The 16,961-nt window shown below is 40.5% G+C and overlaps 1 long non-coding RNA gene across 2 annotated transcripts in view; it reads left to right on the plus strand.

Moving 5' to 3' along the window:
• The window catches only part of LOC121658055, a 36,243-nt gene extending 20,837 nt beyond the window's left edge, over nt 1-15,406 (plus strand). Inside the window, exons 3-6 of one of the 2 annotated variants that reach the window (XR_006013834.1) lie at nt 1,377-3,545; nt 12,478-12,661; nt 12,777-12,983; nt 13,945-15,406. This is a non-coding gene — a long non-coding RNA (uncharacterized LOC121658055). Of the gene's footprint in view, nt 1-1,376; nt 3,546-8,861; nt 9,290-12,477; nt 12,662-12,776; nt 12,984-13,944 lie in introns of those variants that run through there. The other variant, XR_006013835.1, reaches the window with a different exon arrangement.
• The last annotated feature ends 1,555 nt before the right edge of the window (nt 15,407-16,961 follow it).

Genomic DNA, 16,961 nt, shown 5'->3' on the forward strand with positions numbered 1-16,961 from the left:
GTACTGCTCAGCAGAGAATAGATTAATTTAGTTCAGTGTCTTTTACAAAGAAGTTTTTAAATCCGAGACTAGAGTGAGGATGCATTTTGGAAGTTGTACAAGTGAGCGCTGCAAACACAGCTGAATCTCAGCCTGAGATATCACTGTTCCTCTCTTCCTGTGCAACGACTCATTCAAATTAAGTTAAGCGTCCACACTGATAAATCCTGCTAGAGCCTTGGCTTCTCTGTGCCCAAACATGATGCAGGGCAGCATCTGAGAGCTCAGGCAATGGTATTTTTTTAGCCTATCAGATCTCTCATGCTGCTGAAAAGCAAAATCCCAGTTTTACATGCTTTTAAAACGTTGGGATTATTTTCCATCTGGGTCTACTCAGTGTCAGTGGATTTGTTGTTATATATTTTGATGTGGATGTTAAAATGGTGAGTGGTTTGTGTCTGAAACCTCTGCTCTAGTGAGTTGTAACTTGTGTATTAGCCTAGTTGAAGGTCTGTAAACCAGATCTTGGGATGAAACAGTAGATGGTACATATTTCTGCCCTGAATATGGACAGCCTGAATTTCTGTACTGACTCAGAGGAATGCGGTTATTAACAATAAATATCTTGCAAGTTTTCCTCTTCTCCAAGGTAGCTGATCCATACATGTGCATTGCTTTTGTGGTAACCCTTAGGGCAAGTACAGCAGAAAACATCAGGGCAGTCATGAAAGGTGTTTGATAGGTTTTTGTGCTGGGAGTGGAAAGTAGATTAAGCTCTGTCTGCTTGCAGACATGCAATACATGGGAAAATGTTCCTCGATGCTTCCAGACTCATAGATGGAGCACATTTCTTCATCTTCAGAAGCTGTGTGAAGGAGAACCTCCTGGAATGTATCCTAGAAGAGTCCCCTGGCCTGACTGGGATGAAGACAACCAGTGGAGAGGGTGTGATTTCCGCTGGGTGAATCCTCACAAAGTACCCATCTGAACTGGAAAATGTTGGAGGTGGTGGAGGTTTACTCTTCCAAGGCTAAAGCCACAGGGTTAAATGGTGTCAACCTGTTCTGAGTCTGTGAATGGGGTTTGGAAAAATCTGTCTAATGCCTGGTATATGGGAGTCTACATGGAACAAAACAAGTCTTGTCACTTGCCAGCTTTGCCAGAAAAGCCCATGGGGAGAGTGGGCACCAGAGTTTTAAGCAACCCCTCTCTCAGAAACAATCTGCCTCGTGTCAATGATGAACAACATTGGAATGGAGTAAGCAATCCCTGCTGCTGCTTCTGCTGCGTTGTTTGTGGATAAATAAAAGCATTAATTAACCAGACATCTAATTCCACTCCTTTTTAGTAAGCTGAACACGCACTCTGATTATCTTGGTGCAGGTATGGAGAAGTAGATTCGTTTATGCTAGTATCTGTTGAGAGTCTTTCTGAAGAATGGCTAAAAAGCAAAGGTCATGATGACATAGCGGGCTTAGTAAAGATGCAGACTTGGCAAGGACACTAAATCCTTGAGCAAGGAGTTGTACAAATGACAGGATGTGAGTCCAGATAAGTAAATTGAAAGAAACCATATGGAAGAGAAAAGATAAGACCACAGTGATCTCATGGAATAGCTCCCACCAATAAGGAGCTCAGCTTTTGCAATATGTATGAGCTAATTAGTAGTACTATAAGTATGTGTAGATTATTACAATAAACGAGACTTGCTGACCACAATGCCGTGAGGCTTGTCTCCCGCGACTCCACCCGACAAGTATCAAATGTTAGTCACATTGTTTTGGATGCGAGAGATGTTAGGCTGCAAGTCTAATCTCTTCTCCTTTAGGGTCTCACTTTTTATTTAGACTTTGAAAATGTATTGAAACGAGGTTTTGACCGAAACTAAATCACTAAGTACTTGAAAGTTAAAGAGCTTATCAGGCATCTGATAATGTTTTCAGGATGTCCCCAGATGAGACTGCGGAGTATACAGAGAGGAAGCTGAAGTATCGAGCTCCTGGCCAGAGTGTCTTCCTGCGCAAGAGTGGGGATTTCTCTGACTTAAGTCTTTAGCTCTGCATGCGTGGTCTAAGCCTTGAAATCTGAAGGATAAACAGAACGCAAATCTCCCAGCTAGGCCCTCCGAGCAAGGCTAATGGAGTGCTTTAGCATAGCCCAACTTGCAAGGTCAGCAAAACAATTCTCACCTCTCCCTGTGCTGAGTTACTTTCCTGGCTCTTTATCAGCCAAGGAATCAGAAAGGGACTTTCCAGAGCTGTAAACATGTGAGCTGAAGAGATGGAACGACCCTATATGCAAATGAGTTTTGATTCCCTTCCTTTTATAAAGTTTAAATGTTTTTGAGAGAGAATCAGATCCTCCAGACTGTGGGAGTCCAAGGAGGTTACCTTGGGCCGGCAGTGTCTCTGTGCCTGCTGTCTGCCTTTCCATTGTAGAGAAGAAAATGGAGTGATGTAAAATAGAAAATGAGAAATACAAACCTGTGGTGATGGAAGATGAGGAAGGAACATGAAAAAGAAAAAGCTGAAGAGTGGCAAAAAGATAAAAATAAAATTAATTTCGGGAATTCCACTGTGACTAATAGGCAAAAAAAATGTAAGCTGATTTATTACGTTTATCTTCTGCCTGAGAGCCAGTACGCTTTGTTTGTATAAGTGAAAGGTAATTTGCACATTAAAGATTGAATCAAAATGTCAAATTCTTCCTCAGTTCCTCCAGTTTTGAACCAGGGTAGTTCTGTCAGCTTCAATGGAGTTACATTCTGTAAATGCAATATAATGAATATCAAGTCTTTGAAGTAGTTTTGAGTTATATTTATGCTAACGGGATGAGAAATTTAGAATGACTTAAATATTGTTGTGTCAGGGAATCTGCACATTTTCTGGTGCTTCTCTTCACCGCACAGGAATTTTTTCTCTTGTCCTTCTAATGCTGTTGTGACTTTATTCCAAATCCAATGGAATTCAGAAATAAGGGGTGGTGGTATCATTATGTGCATTAATATTTTCTTTGAATTATGATTTATATCTATTCATTTTTTTCTTTTAAATCTGTATCTTAACCCACTTAAGTAACAACTATTTAAACAGGGAGAGGATGTGAGTTAGCTGATGTATGTAATGGCAGGATTACAAAACGGTGATTAATTGATGTTTGCCTCTTTGTTTTATAACTGTTTATACAGAGTGTAACAATTTTTTATTAGTAATATAGTCTAGTAGTTATGTAGTGACAAATACTCTAAATACCCAGTACTTTTTAATTATTAGAATGTGTAATTTGGGAAGGTATAAGAAATGGCCATCTACTCCTTCCTTTTTATTGTTTTTTCTATTTTCTTGTTTCGGGTATTTAGATTATTTTTGAAACATACAGATTGACGAGTCATTTCAAGCTTGCTCCATTCCACTATATTTATCAGGAATTAGTTCAGCTGAACAGTTACCACACTACTGGAGAAAGCACAAGTGTCACTTCCAGCATCTGCCCTGGGCATGGTGATCAGATATCCTGACAAAGGAAGGAAGCGTCACTGGGTTTGGGACAGCTCTCTATTCGAAGAGGTAGGAATTTCCTTCGTCCTCAGTCAGCTGGTGTGAAACTGCTTCTTTGTTTACAATACAATTTTATTCCTGAAATTAGAAAGATGAGCTAGGGGTTGAATTCCACACAGTTGCAATGGCTTTTAGCATCTCAGTCCTCATTGCCCTTGTTAGCACACTGAAAACTTGCTTTCCAATTTCTTACAACATCTGGGCACCATTAACTGTTACTGCAGTTGTGTCAATGTGCAGAATATGTGCTTTAGACTGCTACATTCTTCTACACTAAGTTTCATCCTGTCATCTGAAAATACATTCTAATAAGCCAGAACATGGAGCCCACAAAAGTTTGTATTGTTCAGTACATAAAGCTTGCTGAAATTGTCTCCAGGGCTGTGACTTACTATGGCTGAGTATAAATGAAACTATACTATATTGCAACTACATTGTAAGTAAATTGTATAGTGATTACTAAAAAGAATACTTGGTATTAGAAGCCTTTATTATTATTGCTGCTGGCCGGAGCTTTTAAAAAATATGAAATAACTTCTCATGATGCACTTTTGATACTAGTGTTTTAAGTAGCTGTAATGTATATAGATGGCTGATGGTGTAAATGTTATTTTTCTTAGTGATGTAGGCCTAGTGTGTATTTTGCCATGTATTCTTTCTCCAATTAAGTGAAAAAATGCAGAAAAAAAATCAGCAAAATTTGGTCGAAAGATGAAATGGAATTTGCAATCATTTTTATCTTTCATGAAGGAAAATGGTTTGTTGCACAAAATACAGTGTTGGAAAATGTGATTAAAATGGAGACGAGAATTGAACCTCAAGATAAGCAGAGTGGAATAATTCTACAGCAGAGGAAATTGAAAGTTTGTTATTTGTGGCATAGACATTGAAAATAGAAATGTAACTATCACTTAAAACTGAAAATGCAGCCAGAAAATAACTGGAAGTTCCATAAAGCATTTTGGGAAGAAATGCGCTTGCTTTTGGCAAGCCCAAAATATGTGCTTGGTCTACTCAGATTTATCATGAGATGGGATTTTTTTTTCATATAAGAATTAACAAGACCAGATTTGGTTTTAACTTTTTTAAAAAATGTTTTCTCTGTGTTGTGGGAACAATGAAAGTGTCTGTGCATTTGAAGGGACGAAGGCGTTATAGACCTGTTGCATTTATCATTCTGAAGGGTTCAGGGAAAGGAATATCTACAGTTCCTCATCTGGCATTGCCTGTAGTCTTTACTGATATGGGGACAACCTGGGACTAGGGCATGCTTGACACCAGTGTATCTGTGTCTGATGTGAGCTGTTTTATACTGGCAGAGCTCAAGAGCACAGATTAGGTGTGTCCTTTCTTTAAGCCTGCACTGAAACTTTGGCCTTGGGTTTTTCATGGGTGAACATGATCTTTATAGAGCATGGAAAGAGCTGTGTGTGAGCAATCTGCCTGTAAACTTGCATATAAGCTCTACTGAGAGAGAGTAACAATATTTAAAGCTAAGATATGGGAAGTGTTTGCCTTGTACCTAAGCACCAGAGTAAAGAATTTCTTGTGGATCCCTATTCTGTGGCAGAGCTGCTCTGCTGAGGATGGGAGTGAGGGAAGTAGATCTCATCAATGTAGGAAGGGTGTGATTGGTTTTGGTGTAAGTTAACTGCTCATGAGGGCAAGGCAGGCTCCCCACAGCCCAGCACACCAGGCAGCTCCTACAGGAATTGAAATTACCATGGAGAGCAAATGAAGCTGCCTGTCCTGAGCTGAGTGGGAAAAGGTGGGCTAAGGTGAAATAAAAAAATGGGTAATTTTTAAATGGAGAAGACCAAAGTTTGGATTTCAGATTTTGAGCTCTGGGTTCATTACACTGGGCAGAGGTTTTCTCAGTGTGAGGCTGATCTGGAGCTGCTGCAGTGGATTCACGAGGTCTGCCCAGCGAACAGAACTCCCCTGAAAGACACCACTGCTCTGCAGAGCACATGGCCCACTGAAATCTCAGCTCTGCCCTGCAGCTCAGCCAGAACCACTAAACTTGAGAGCTCCTGCTGTGCTCCAGTGTTTGTCTGCCTCTGGTGCCACTGTGCTCCTTTCTGGCTGTGAGTTTTCTGCTTTTTTAAAAAAAATTTCAAAATTTCTAGATTAATTTCATCTTCCATTTCGCCCTCTTGTTTCAACTACCCAGCTCTCAGTGTAGCTCTGAGACGTATTTTTCTGCTAGCTGTGGGGACAATGTGTTTAACTAAATAAGGGTGAAAAAGATATATCGTGGTCGTAATGAAATATGACCATGTTGATATTTTATTTCAAGTTTCCTATCGGTGTAAATTAATTACCACCCACAATGAGCTCATTTGTGTAGTATCTGGATTTCATGTGAAGCTACAGTAGATAACTGACTAGCTAAGAAGCATTAAAATCTAACTCTTTGGTTATATGTTCAGACAAATGTAGATGCTTTATTAAAAAGGACAGTTGTAATAACAGCATAGGGAATAAAAGTAGGGAATGGTAAGGAAAATGCAGAGAATTTACACATTGCATTTGTAAGCCATCATTAATTTGATGGCTTTAGGATCTTTATGTTCTTTTCCTGTGTGTTCTGTTTCCCGTTTTCTTTAATTAAAAAGAAAACTTATGGAAATATATTCTTCAGGCAGTTAACATTATTTAATCACTCTGAAAAGGCCTTTTGGTGTAGCAGTAAAACTTTATAAGATGGTTGTCTATTAAGTATCTCTCCTGTAGGAATTCTTAAATCTGGTATAATAAGATCGCCAAGCTATCAGGTACTAAAAGAGTTTGCTGGAATAGAAAAAATAATGTTTTTTAAAGTAGATTCATGGCCCGTTGAAAAGACTCACCTCGCTGTTCCTCTTGCAAAAGCAGAACAATATAATTTTATGGGCTGTCTTGTTTGCAAATGCATGAATTTAATCCTTGAGTAAATGAGTTCTCAGGGAGAGGGAATTATTCTGGGAAGGACACCGAAAGGATTGAGAATGTCACGTGTGAAGTTGATAAAGGGTCAAAGCAGAACTGAAGGCTGAAACTGGCATCAGGTTTTTTTAAGATGAGACAACTAGTGCACTGCAGTGATATTAAAATCTGCAGGAAAATTGAACGAGAGAAAGTGACATTTTGCCCTACTTAGGTAAAAAACCTGTAAAGCCAACTTACCTGGAAAATGGCTGCAGAATTATGAGGATGTTCCCTTCCATACCTTTCCTTAGGCTTTTCACTAAAACATCATGTGTGCTGGTAGAGAGCTGGGCTGTGCTGTCCTCCACTGGGACACCTGTGGGACAGATCCATCCCACAGTTTTAAGAGGGAGTGGAGCAATCTTAGAGCATTTTCACCTGTCTCCCTGTCTTGGGGATGTCTGCTCACCAAGCCCATCTCCCTGGAAGAGGGAGCTTGGCAGGACCTCACCCAGACAGGGGGGCAGGGGACTTCAGTTCCCTATGAGCAGAGGGTTTGGAGCACCTAAAGTGCTCAGCTGCCCTTCTGGCCTGGGGTAGCTTAGAGCTACTGAAGCCTTTTTTCTCTGTTTCATGGAAGGGTGTTTCACATTGTCATTATGTGCCTGATTGTGCAATGATGGTGTCTGTCCCCAGCTGGGGTGATAACCACACTGGTGCCCAGGTAGTGCCAGCTCCTCCTCTATAGAAATGACATGGACTTTTCATAGGATGGGGAGACTGTCCTAAGGGATAGGCACTTCACCCTTTCATCTTCCCCACCTTTTCTCTGCTTTTAACATATGATGTTTAATTGTTGACCATTAGGTTTTTTCCTGCTTGGGACTGGAAGAGGGATTGCCACAGAAGGGGCACACTGCTAGTGAAGGTCTTGCTTAATTAAGTCAGCAAAGATCTTAGCAAGCAGTATTCCAGTGACAAACTAGAAACATCAGACAAGCAAAATTTATTGCTACAGTACCTTATTTCAAAGTTGCAGATGAAGTTGTGTCTTATTTGAGGGCCTTAACAAGATGTTACTTTTGTTAATTTGATTTTTCTTTCCTGTCTTACAGAGTCAAATGACAGATGGGTAAGACTGGGCTGGGCTGTGGGTACCACAAGACAGTTATTTTGCAAATATGCTTGTTCAGAAGTTTCCCTCCCAGCAAGAGAAAAAGAAGCATATTTTTGATTTCTGTTGTTTTCTTGACTGGTGCAGCAGCCTGAGAAGGCAATTAGAGCTGTAAAGACACAGGCACACTGCTGCCTGTTCTGACAACACTGCTGGGGCTGCATGTGGGGCTGAGGTACTGGAAAAGTAGAATGGGATGTTATCAACGATTGTTCTCTGCAAAAAAATACTTGTAATAAAATCAATGCTAGATCAAAATAATTCTATTTGAACCATTGTGTTAAGTAAATTTCCTAAATTTGATTTTTAAAGCTAAAAGATTTAATCTGAAATCCCCTTGAAATCCAAATATTTTATTTCAGACCAAATATTCTTTTCATTGAAACCAAAGGGATTTTTTTCTGACACCTCATCTCACTGGAACACAAAGAAGTATCTTTAAAACTTAAAAAAAAATCTGAATTATTTTTTATAACTTACCTGATGATCTTTATACATAGTCCTATATAACATCTAATTTATAGATCATCCAAATTTTTATCCAATCTATTTTTCCTCAAAAATTCCCTTTTTGGGATATGTAGTTCAATGAAACTTGTGACTTCTCTTAGGTTTGGCAGAACTGACCAGGTGTTTTCTTGTCGGAGATGTCAGCTTTTATCTCCAGTATGATTGAGCAGTGCTTTTCTGTAGTCCAGAACACCTGCCTCTAGGTGAGATTGTCACCCTGGGATAAGGCTGCCACATCTGACAAGGCTGTGTCAGTGCAAAACCATGCAGCTGTAACGCTGAAGGCTTCTACTTGCCTTTTTAACACCCAGACTCTGAGGACTCTGCAGGGCTGCTGCAAGATTTCTTTCTTTTGAGCTTCTGGTTGTATTATTTTGTTAACAAGGTTGCTGTGTGACTCTGGAGGATTTTGCCTCTGTGTCTGTATTTTGTAGTTAAAAAAAAAAAAAAATCTATAACTCACCTCTTTGAAATTCTCAAAGGCTTCCAGAAAAGTGCAAAATGTTATACTGTTATAGTCCATGGCTGTAAATTTCTTTTCTTCTTACTACGAATTCTGCAACTTGTTAGGGCACATTATGCTTGTGTGTGTGGCCACTTCTCGTGTCAAAGGAATATATCAAATACCCTATTTTTCAAAATATGTGTCTTGGAGCCATTATTCTGCTTCTGACCTACAGTCTGGATACAGCTGATTTGGCTGCAGTGAAGGTTTAACTCTTGTTTTACAGCCCCTGGAAGAAGGACAGGCACTGGAGAGAGCCAGCAGGAGTATGAGATACTGCCGTTCATTGTGACAAACTGAAAATTAATGTCATTTATTCTCAGCTTTGAGAACTGAATTCCATGGGTTGTAATTGAATCTGCTCTCAGACCCATGAGTCTCAGTTCTTCAGCTTAGATATTTCTGTCTTCACATACATGGGAGATCAAAGAAGCACTTGATCATCTGCTGCCTCTTCTGGATGGTGACAGTAGCAAGCAGGAGAGGAAGACTCACTGATGTGAATCATTTCAATGAGGAGGGTTCATTGCAAAGGCCTGGCTCTCTCATGTTAAATACCTGTGTAGTGATTAAATCTCTTCTGAACTCATAGGCTCTGTGTTGCTGCTCAGTGTTTGATTAGCTTAGTTCTTTCCTCTCATTGTTATCAAGGCTACATATAAATCCCTGAGATATTGTTGATTGGCTGATGGTCCCCAAACAGTGCTGAGTGTTGCAGTTCTACGGATAGCTGTGGTGAGCTCCCTTAGACCATGGTAAACCTGGATCTCCCTGGGCTGAACACTAAGTTTCCCAAATGATAATCTGCTCTGCCCTGCTCTCTTAGTACCGCTGCTGTGCATTTACTGCTTCTTTTGCTTTGTCTTATGCCAAATACCCATTTTCAACAAAAGTTGTTACCATAAAGAATATTCATTTGCACCAGGCACCAGCCCACTTATATAAACACAGATTTTCTTTCTTGACGTTGGTGGTGTGATCCCAAATCTTCTAGATTAGAGAGTTTCCAGTGTAATCACTGATGGCAATGTGTGCGCTGTATGAAGGCTCGGTAGCACAAACATCCCTCTATAGGGCAATTCATTCAAGTCACAGGTTGATGCTTTTTCTTGGAAGACTTATGTTAAAATTTTTCATTCCAGGATCAGGAAAGTAATTGTGGTCTTTAAACATGTAAAGAGGTATGATTATCAATGAGCTTTCCACACCACTTTCCTGCAATAAGAACACCTTCTAAATTACATTTTCCCAACTCAGTAAAGTGTATCATACACTGATCTTATCCCTATGTTACAAAGCTCTTAAAAGCATAGAAATGCTAAAATCCCACAGGTGCATGAAGATCCTGTTCAGCTAAGTAGCTTGAAACTGCCATGTGCCTTTCATTTTGAATATGCATTTACACTAAAAATAATGAGATATTAATCACTGTTGCCTGTGGATACAGATGCGCCTTCATATTGATGTACTTTAAACATAAATTTTTATCCTAGGTGTTGAAGAGTTTCAATTGTGGCTGTCTGAGATATATTGTGCTCACCAGCCTCGAAATTACATTTCTTGGAAGAGCTCACCATTTCCACCAGCTCCTGCTGTGGGAATATCCATTAAACAAAATGGAGAAACACACCGAGCAAACAACAATATCAAAATTTTGCTTTTTATTTTCCTCTATTATCCTTGTCAGAAAGAGAAAAAGAAATTTGAGATTAGATTTGGCAAAATCTACAGAAGACGAGATACTGATGGAACATTTTACAGTATGTCTAATGCAGGAAGCGTGGTGGATATTAGATGCCTTATGGTGCAAAACTTCATCCTCTTCCTTCACTGTGAAGCCCAGCCTCTTGGCAGTGATGCAGCAGAGAAGGTGGTGTGTGCATGGTGGTAACAAGGCCATGGATGAAATCAAGGAGTAGAGGAGTCTATGCAGTGCCATCTATGGGACAGAACAAAAATGTGGTATAAGTAATGCTTTTTTTCTCAAAAGAGTACAGTAATTAATGAACTAATAATAGCACTAGTGATGTTGTCTCAAACTAAGCTTAAGTAGTTAAAACACAGAAGGGTGAACAAGTCACTATCATAAGGAGGCAGGGAGAAAATACGGGACTGTTGTTACTCTGATGATGGCTCATGCTTGTGATTGTACTCACAGGAGGGGCCAGGGGGTAACCAGGGTGGGTGAGAGCTGTATGCGTAGCCCCAGAGTGTGGTTCGTCACCCCCTACAAATTCACACACAAGGTTACCACAGCTTTGGTGAACTGCAAGTGGGATGTCACTACCAAAAAGTTGGTGGCCATATCTGCATGGGGCTGGACCTCCCCAAGTGCATGGACTGGCTGTGTCCAGGTGAAAGTCAGGAAACCTCTGTCTAAGCTTTGGGCTTCACCTCTCCATGAATGATGGCCTTCATGTAGGAAAACAGTCTCCTAGCCTGTATGTAATGAAAAATTAGATGGTATTTGTGTCCTGAGCAAATACATGTTCTGATCATAGCCTTCAGATGGAAAATGGTAGAGGAAAAAGATGTCCCTAGAGTTCATTATTCCGAAGTGGTTTTCCTCTCACAGCTGCCTGGATGTTTCTGTGCTCTACAGTTGCTGCTGGGTGAGAGAACAGATTAAAATGAACAGGTACAGAGCTACTTTGAAAGAAGATGCAAGCCTGCCTTTCAGCCCTGCAGTGACCAACCATTCAATGTGTTCTTCCTTAGGCCCAGGCTACTGTAGTTGCCTTTGAAGCTAGCTTGCCCTTTCATGACAAGGCATCTTCTTTTGAGATATTCTTGACATCTTTAAACCAGATAAGTTTTCAAGTCTCAGGCTGTCTTACTGACAGTGCTGTGTCTTTCTTGCAGAATATAAAGTATTTTTAGCTTGCGGTTTCAACCAATGTACCTTCTGTCTGTCTCATTTTACTGCCTCACAATATACCTATTTATTCTGCTTCACTCTAACTGGGGCAGCTTCAGGATGGCCCAGCCTGCAGGTCACACCCCCCAGCCTGCACATAGAAGCAATGCAGGGTCACGGTGCTGAAGGTAAAATGACCCAGTGGCTCCTTTTCTAGGGCTCTATCAAATGTACAACACATCAGGGTGTATTAATGGATATAAATCTTTACTGAATCCACCAGCTCTGTGCACAACCACCAGATGTTGAAGCATCACAACTTTGATGACGGCATCTCTTCTGGAGGATTTATCTGTTGCCCCAAATGTTTCATACGAAAGTGAAATTCTGATTCTTCATTGTACTTTTAAGTACAGAAGTGTTCAGGTGAATTCATCTAAATTTGTTAGTGCTGGCGTAGATTTGAAACTACTTTTTGGCACAAGTAAAGGTTTTCCTAAAAATATATACCCTCTCTATATCTCTTGATCTACAGCACCTTCTGGTGCTTATTCACAGATCTCAGACTCTTTATTTTGTTCTTAATAAATCCCGGGCTGAAACCCCGGCACAGCTCTGGCACATTAGCAGGGCTACCTACATTTTGCAGATGAACAAACTGGAAGACCAAACACTTAAAATGTAGAAGCCCTGAATCCTCTTGCATACTTCTTCCTTTAACTTGTCATTTTCTTCTTACTATTCACAACAAACAAATTAGGAAAAACATCTACATAATGCTATGAGCGTGCCCCGGTGTCACCACACTGCTTGTGTGGTTTGTTGCCCTCCCTTCGCTTGACTGACATTCTGTTCCCACTTCTTGGTTCTTGATCCCACCCTGCCTCTATCAGGGCAAATCTCTTGAAATTTTTTTGCTTTTCTCTCCAGTATATAGTGTATTATCTTTCTCCCTCTTTATGTTATTTTTTTTCCCTTTTTTTAGCCCATCCCCCAGGATTCTGTTCTCCTTGATCCAAGACACTGCTTGAATCTGGTGAAAAAAGTAAACCTCTTGTGCTGGAGGGCCTGATGAACTGCTTCAAAACCAGAATGAGAACAAACAGCAAAGCAGCACAGAGAGAGGAGCTGCAGATGGTCTCTAGGTGCTGGTGTGTTTCACTTTGCAGGTAAGGGGAAAATGTGCCTTGTGGCATTGACCACTACTCCCTTTTGCTGCCTCCCACCCATCATCCTCTCCTTAAGCTTCTGCGTTTCTTCCTTAACCTGTTTGTGCCTTGCCAGGTGAGTGCTGTGGAGAGGCTCAGTGCAGGCTGCAGGGAGGTGTTCTCAGCAGATCATTTCAGGTACCTCCAAACAGTGGCTGTGCATTGCACACTTATCTGAGGATGGCTCTGCACAGCCTGCCCTTTGGTAATCCAGGACAAGGCAGCTCTTGCCGACTGTGGCTCATCTTTTTGGCTAGCATCCCTTTTTGCTTCCAGGAAAATGGTGAGTTTATGTCAGGTTCAGTAATCCTGATGTCTGCACAGTCGAGAGAAAAAGCATTTCACTGTGAGAGTGTGTGTGCCTGTACAGCTTTGACAAGCCTCTTGTCTCCCTTGGTGAAGAGACAGCAGGGCTGAAAATCTATGGAGTCATATTTGCTGACTAAGGTCACTAGCTGGCAATGACTCAAAATATGTTTTTCTGGCAGCCCAACAGTACGGAATGTTGTGCTTTTTCTGTTTCTTTCCTTGAAAAAATACCCTACATCAGAAAAGTTAATGCCTCAAGAGATCCAGGAAGGTCTGTTCCTTTGATAGGATACATACATGCACTCTAGTACAGAATTCTCTGTTCACTGGCATCCCTTCTTCACTCTGCTGTGCTAGCCTATTTTCACATTGGGAAAGAGAAACTTTTATAACTTACATTATAAACTATATTTACTAGATTGTCTTTCTGGTAGCTATTCTTTTTTTCCACTTTCTGATCACTTACTGTCGATGTGGAGAAGGGTGTTGGGCAAAGCCACCTGGACAGGCTGTACCAAGATCTCACTGAGTGCCTGAGATGTTTCTGCCTGCCATGAAGTAGCTAATTTCTAAAATGAGGAACTTTTCCACTTTTTAGAAAATCCATGTTCCATGCTAAAGATAGTACTTAAACTGCCTCCACACCTATGAATCATAAAATCACAGTACCATAGAATGGTTTGGTTTGGAAGTAATCTGAAAAATCATGGAGTTCTAACCACCTGCCATGTGCAGGGCAACATTCCACAAGACCAGGCTTCTCCAAGCCCCATCCTGGCCTTGAACACTTCCTTGAGTACTTGAAATTAGTCAAAAAAAGCATTTTGTTAGAAGAATCTGCCATTATAGCTTTTCTTACTTTCATTTTTCTAACTTTTTTTAAAAGCTTTTTTCTGACTTTGTTCCCCTTTGTTTTTCTTTGTCTTTTACTCCAGAAGAATTTTGGAGCAAAAAAGAATACAGTCATTGGGAGAGGAAGCTGTGACATTTCAAGATGGGAAGGGAATTTTAAATCACGTTTGAAATAAAATTACCTTGCCCAGAAGATCTGTCGATATGGAATAATATCTCTTGCTTGCCTGTAAACTCATCTGCTGTGCAGGTGATGGCAGGGTAAAATGAGCCTTCAAGCATCACCACCAAAGCAGGAGGCAGCACTTGCACTGTGCTGTGGAGGTACCCCATAGAAGAAGGTCATAGATAAATGAGGCAATGTGTATAAAAACAGTAATCATTTAGATGGTTTTTCAGATTCATAATAGTGTAAAAAATAATGATCATTAATTTGTTTTTTAGAAAAACACTCAAACCCAGACAAACATTTCCATCTTCTATACAAAGCAATTCAATTACTGTTTTGGTGGAGTTGAATCTCTTGGTATTCCTGTGAGAAATTTTGCTCTTTATTTATTTTTTTTTTATGGACTGGGACACAGGGACATACTTGCCTGAAGGCACAAAAGGAATCTATTTGAAGTTTTGTAGGAATTTTGCCACAGTTAATAACTACAGGTTGAAAGGAGTCTCTCCATGTTGTCCTTAGATTAGGCTTCCCACAAACAGGCGCCCGAAATGCAGCAATGTCCATTTTCTGCTCACACTGCTGCAGAGAAGGCTGCTCTGCCTATTCCATCCAGGGAGAGCTCCTACAGAAGAAGAAACAGCCTCATGATGCTCAGCAACCACTGAACACCACTGGAGGCAGGGCCACCTAAATCACAGCCCCTCCTCAGAAAGCCTCCTGCCAGCATTTTACAGCTTCACTTGTTTTTCACGTTTCTTCTTTTCTCTGTTTTCCTGTACAAACTCAGGCAAGGAAGAGCTTTTCCTCGGTACAGAAATCTCTGGTTCTTGGAGCATTTTTAGGCCCACTGCTACCACTCAAGCGGTTCATTCAGAAAGCCCTTCAGAGCAATCCTAGGCCGCGGCACATCCCTCAGTGCCTGGGGACTTGTACCAGGTTGGGGCTTAACCATGGAAATTTTTATGTTTTCCAGCATGAAAACAAAGCTCTTCTCTTGACTGAGACCTCTGGCAGTGCTGACAGCATTTCCTGGGGTGCTGCCAAATTAAAAACAGTGGTATTTTCTCTGAAAAACAGAACCCATATTTAAAGTATCTAAGCTGTGTTTATGAAAATCTTGGACTCACTTGATTAGGAATTTTAAGTTGGTCAGAGTCCTTGAAGCATGCCCACTTCACCCTCATTTCTGTAGGAAACTGCAGCTGCTCTGATGAAAAACAGTTATTTAAAAAATTGCTTGTAGCTATGGCAACCTTCATGCCATGTATTTCAATGGAAAATATAAAACAGCATCAGATGTTTCTTAATAGGAAATTTATGAAGATTTTAGTCTTTGTACATTTAAAAATTGAAATATTCAATCTTTGAAAGGGGTTATAAAAATCTCATTAATTTTTGCATTTTTGTTGTGTGAGCTGCTGCTTAACTTTTTGTTTTGGTTTGGTTTTTTGTTGTTTTTTTTAGGATTCCTTTGGTTGCTTTAACTCTTCAGAGCCTAACACCTGGAGCACTTTCCAAGTGACAGCCCCTCCTTTCCTGTCTGTGCCTGCCTCCCACTCTATCTAGTTTTTTACTGGAGGGACAGGCCAACCAATTGTGCTGGCACAAGGCTGGAGAAGTGCCAGTGATCTCAGACTTCACCTTCCTGCAGTAAATAATTCAAGGGGGTTAATTTAGCTCTTTGCCCATTAATTGCCTGGTGTTTGTCTGCTCCGAGAGAAACAAATAGATGTGCTTGTAGTTGGGTTATTTTGTACCCCCATATTTCCATGTTCTTTCTCAAAGGCACAAACATTCACAGGGTACTCAATTTGCCTAAGAACAGCCCCAGTAGTATTTAACCTCCCAGACAATGCGTATTGGAAGGGTAAAATTTGCAAATCTGCTATTTTAATTTTGGTTTCTTCCCTCTTTCTTTCCTCTCAGCCTTCTTACTTTCAAAATCATGAGGATAAAATTAAGGAAGCCTTGCTGAAACATACAGCATAGGCTGCTCTAAATGCCTGGAGCCATGCTGATACCTTCTGGTGCCTCCAAAGTGTGGATTACATCTAACTAATACTATTTCTTGATCAGTGGTTTTGACACAAACGCATCAAAGAGATTTATTTAATTACAGCTGTAAGAGCAAGGGATTTTTTCTAGGCAGCTCCCAGTGTGGCAGCAGTGAAATTTCCTTCTAGTGATGGGATTTTTGTCTGCTGTAGGTGACTGAATGCCCCATCACTCTTGTGGGGTTTTTTTTGTTTTACCTTTTTTCTGGGCTGGTCTGAAGCTACTGGTTGGCACTGGAAGATGTCTAAGATGTGGGCACTTTCCTCAGGTGCCATAAGTTTGTATAACTGAGCATCAGCAGCTTTTGTCTAATTACTCCTGGCCCACGTGTTGAAATGTTCTTTTTTGAAAATGCCCCACAGTAGGTTATAATGAGGAGGTGTTTTCAAGGTATTCAAAGAGGACGTTTGTGTTTCTTTATTCCAATATGTAAAAAAAATTGAATTGATCTCATATCTCTCAATATATCTGAGAGGAAGTAGGCAAAGGCTGTGAAACATTCAACACCTTCTTGCTCTCCCATTTTGTGTTTTGGAGGACTGACATTTGCTCCACTCTCCTCTGGGTGCAATGGACTTTCAGTGTTGGATCCATCTGCCTTGTCTATTGCTGTAACCAGATGAGACATTACTGGTACAGAGAAGAATATCTACCTTTTAGACAGAGCTCTAGAAGGGGAATTGCACTACTGCGAAGAAGATTAAATGAAATTATGGAACTTCGCAGTCCATTGACTGCACTAAACCACCTACATTTTATTTAGAGTTGTGAAGCTCTAATGGAGCTTGGAAAAAGTTGCCAAAAGGGCTGGAACTCTCTATTGGAGTGGGAAGTTTCTGATACAATAAGAAATTAGAAGGGTCGAGGAAAATA

This window comes from Corvus kubaryi, unplaced genomic scaffold, assembly GCF_017639235.1.
Source record: "Corvus kubaryi isolate FWS band 111438036 unplaced genomic scaffold, C.kubaryi_AGA036_p1.0 split2-37374, whole genome shotgun sequence".
Lineage (NCBI taxonomy): Eukaryota > Metazoa > Chordata > Aves > Passeriformes > Corvidae > Corvus > Corvus kubaryi.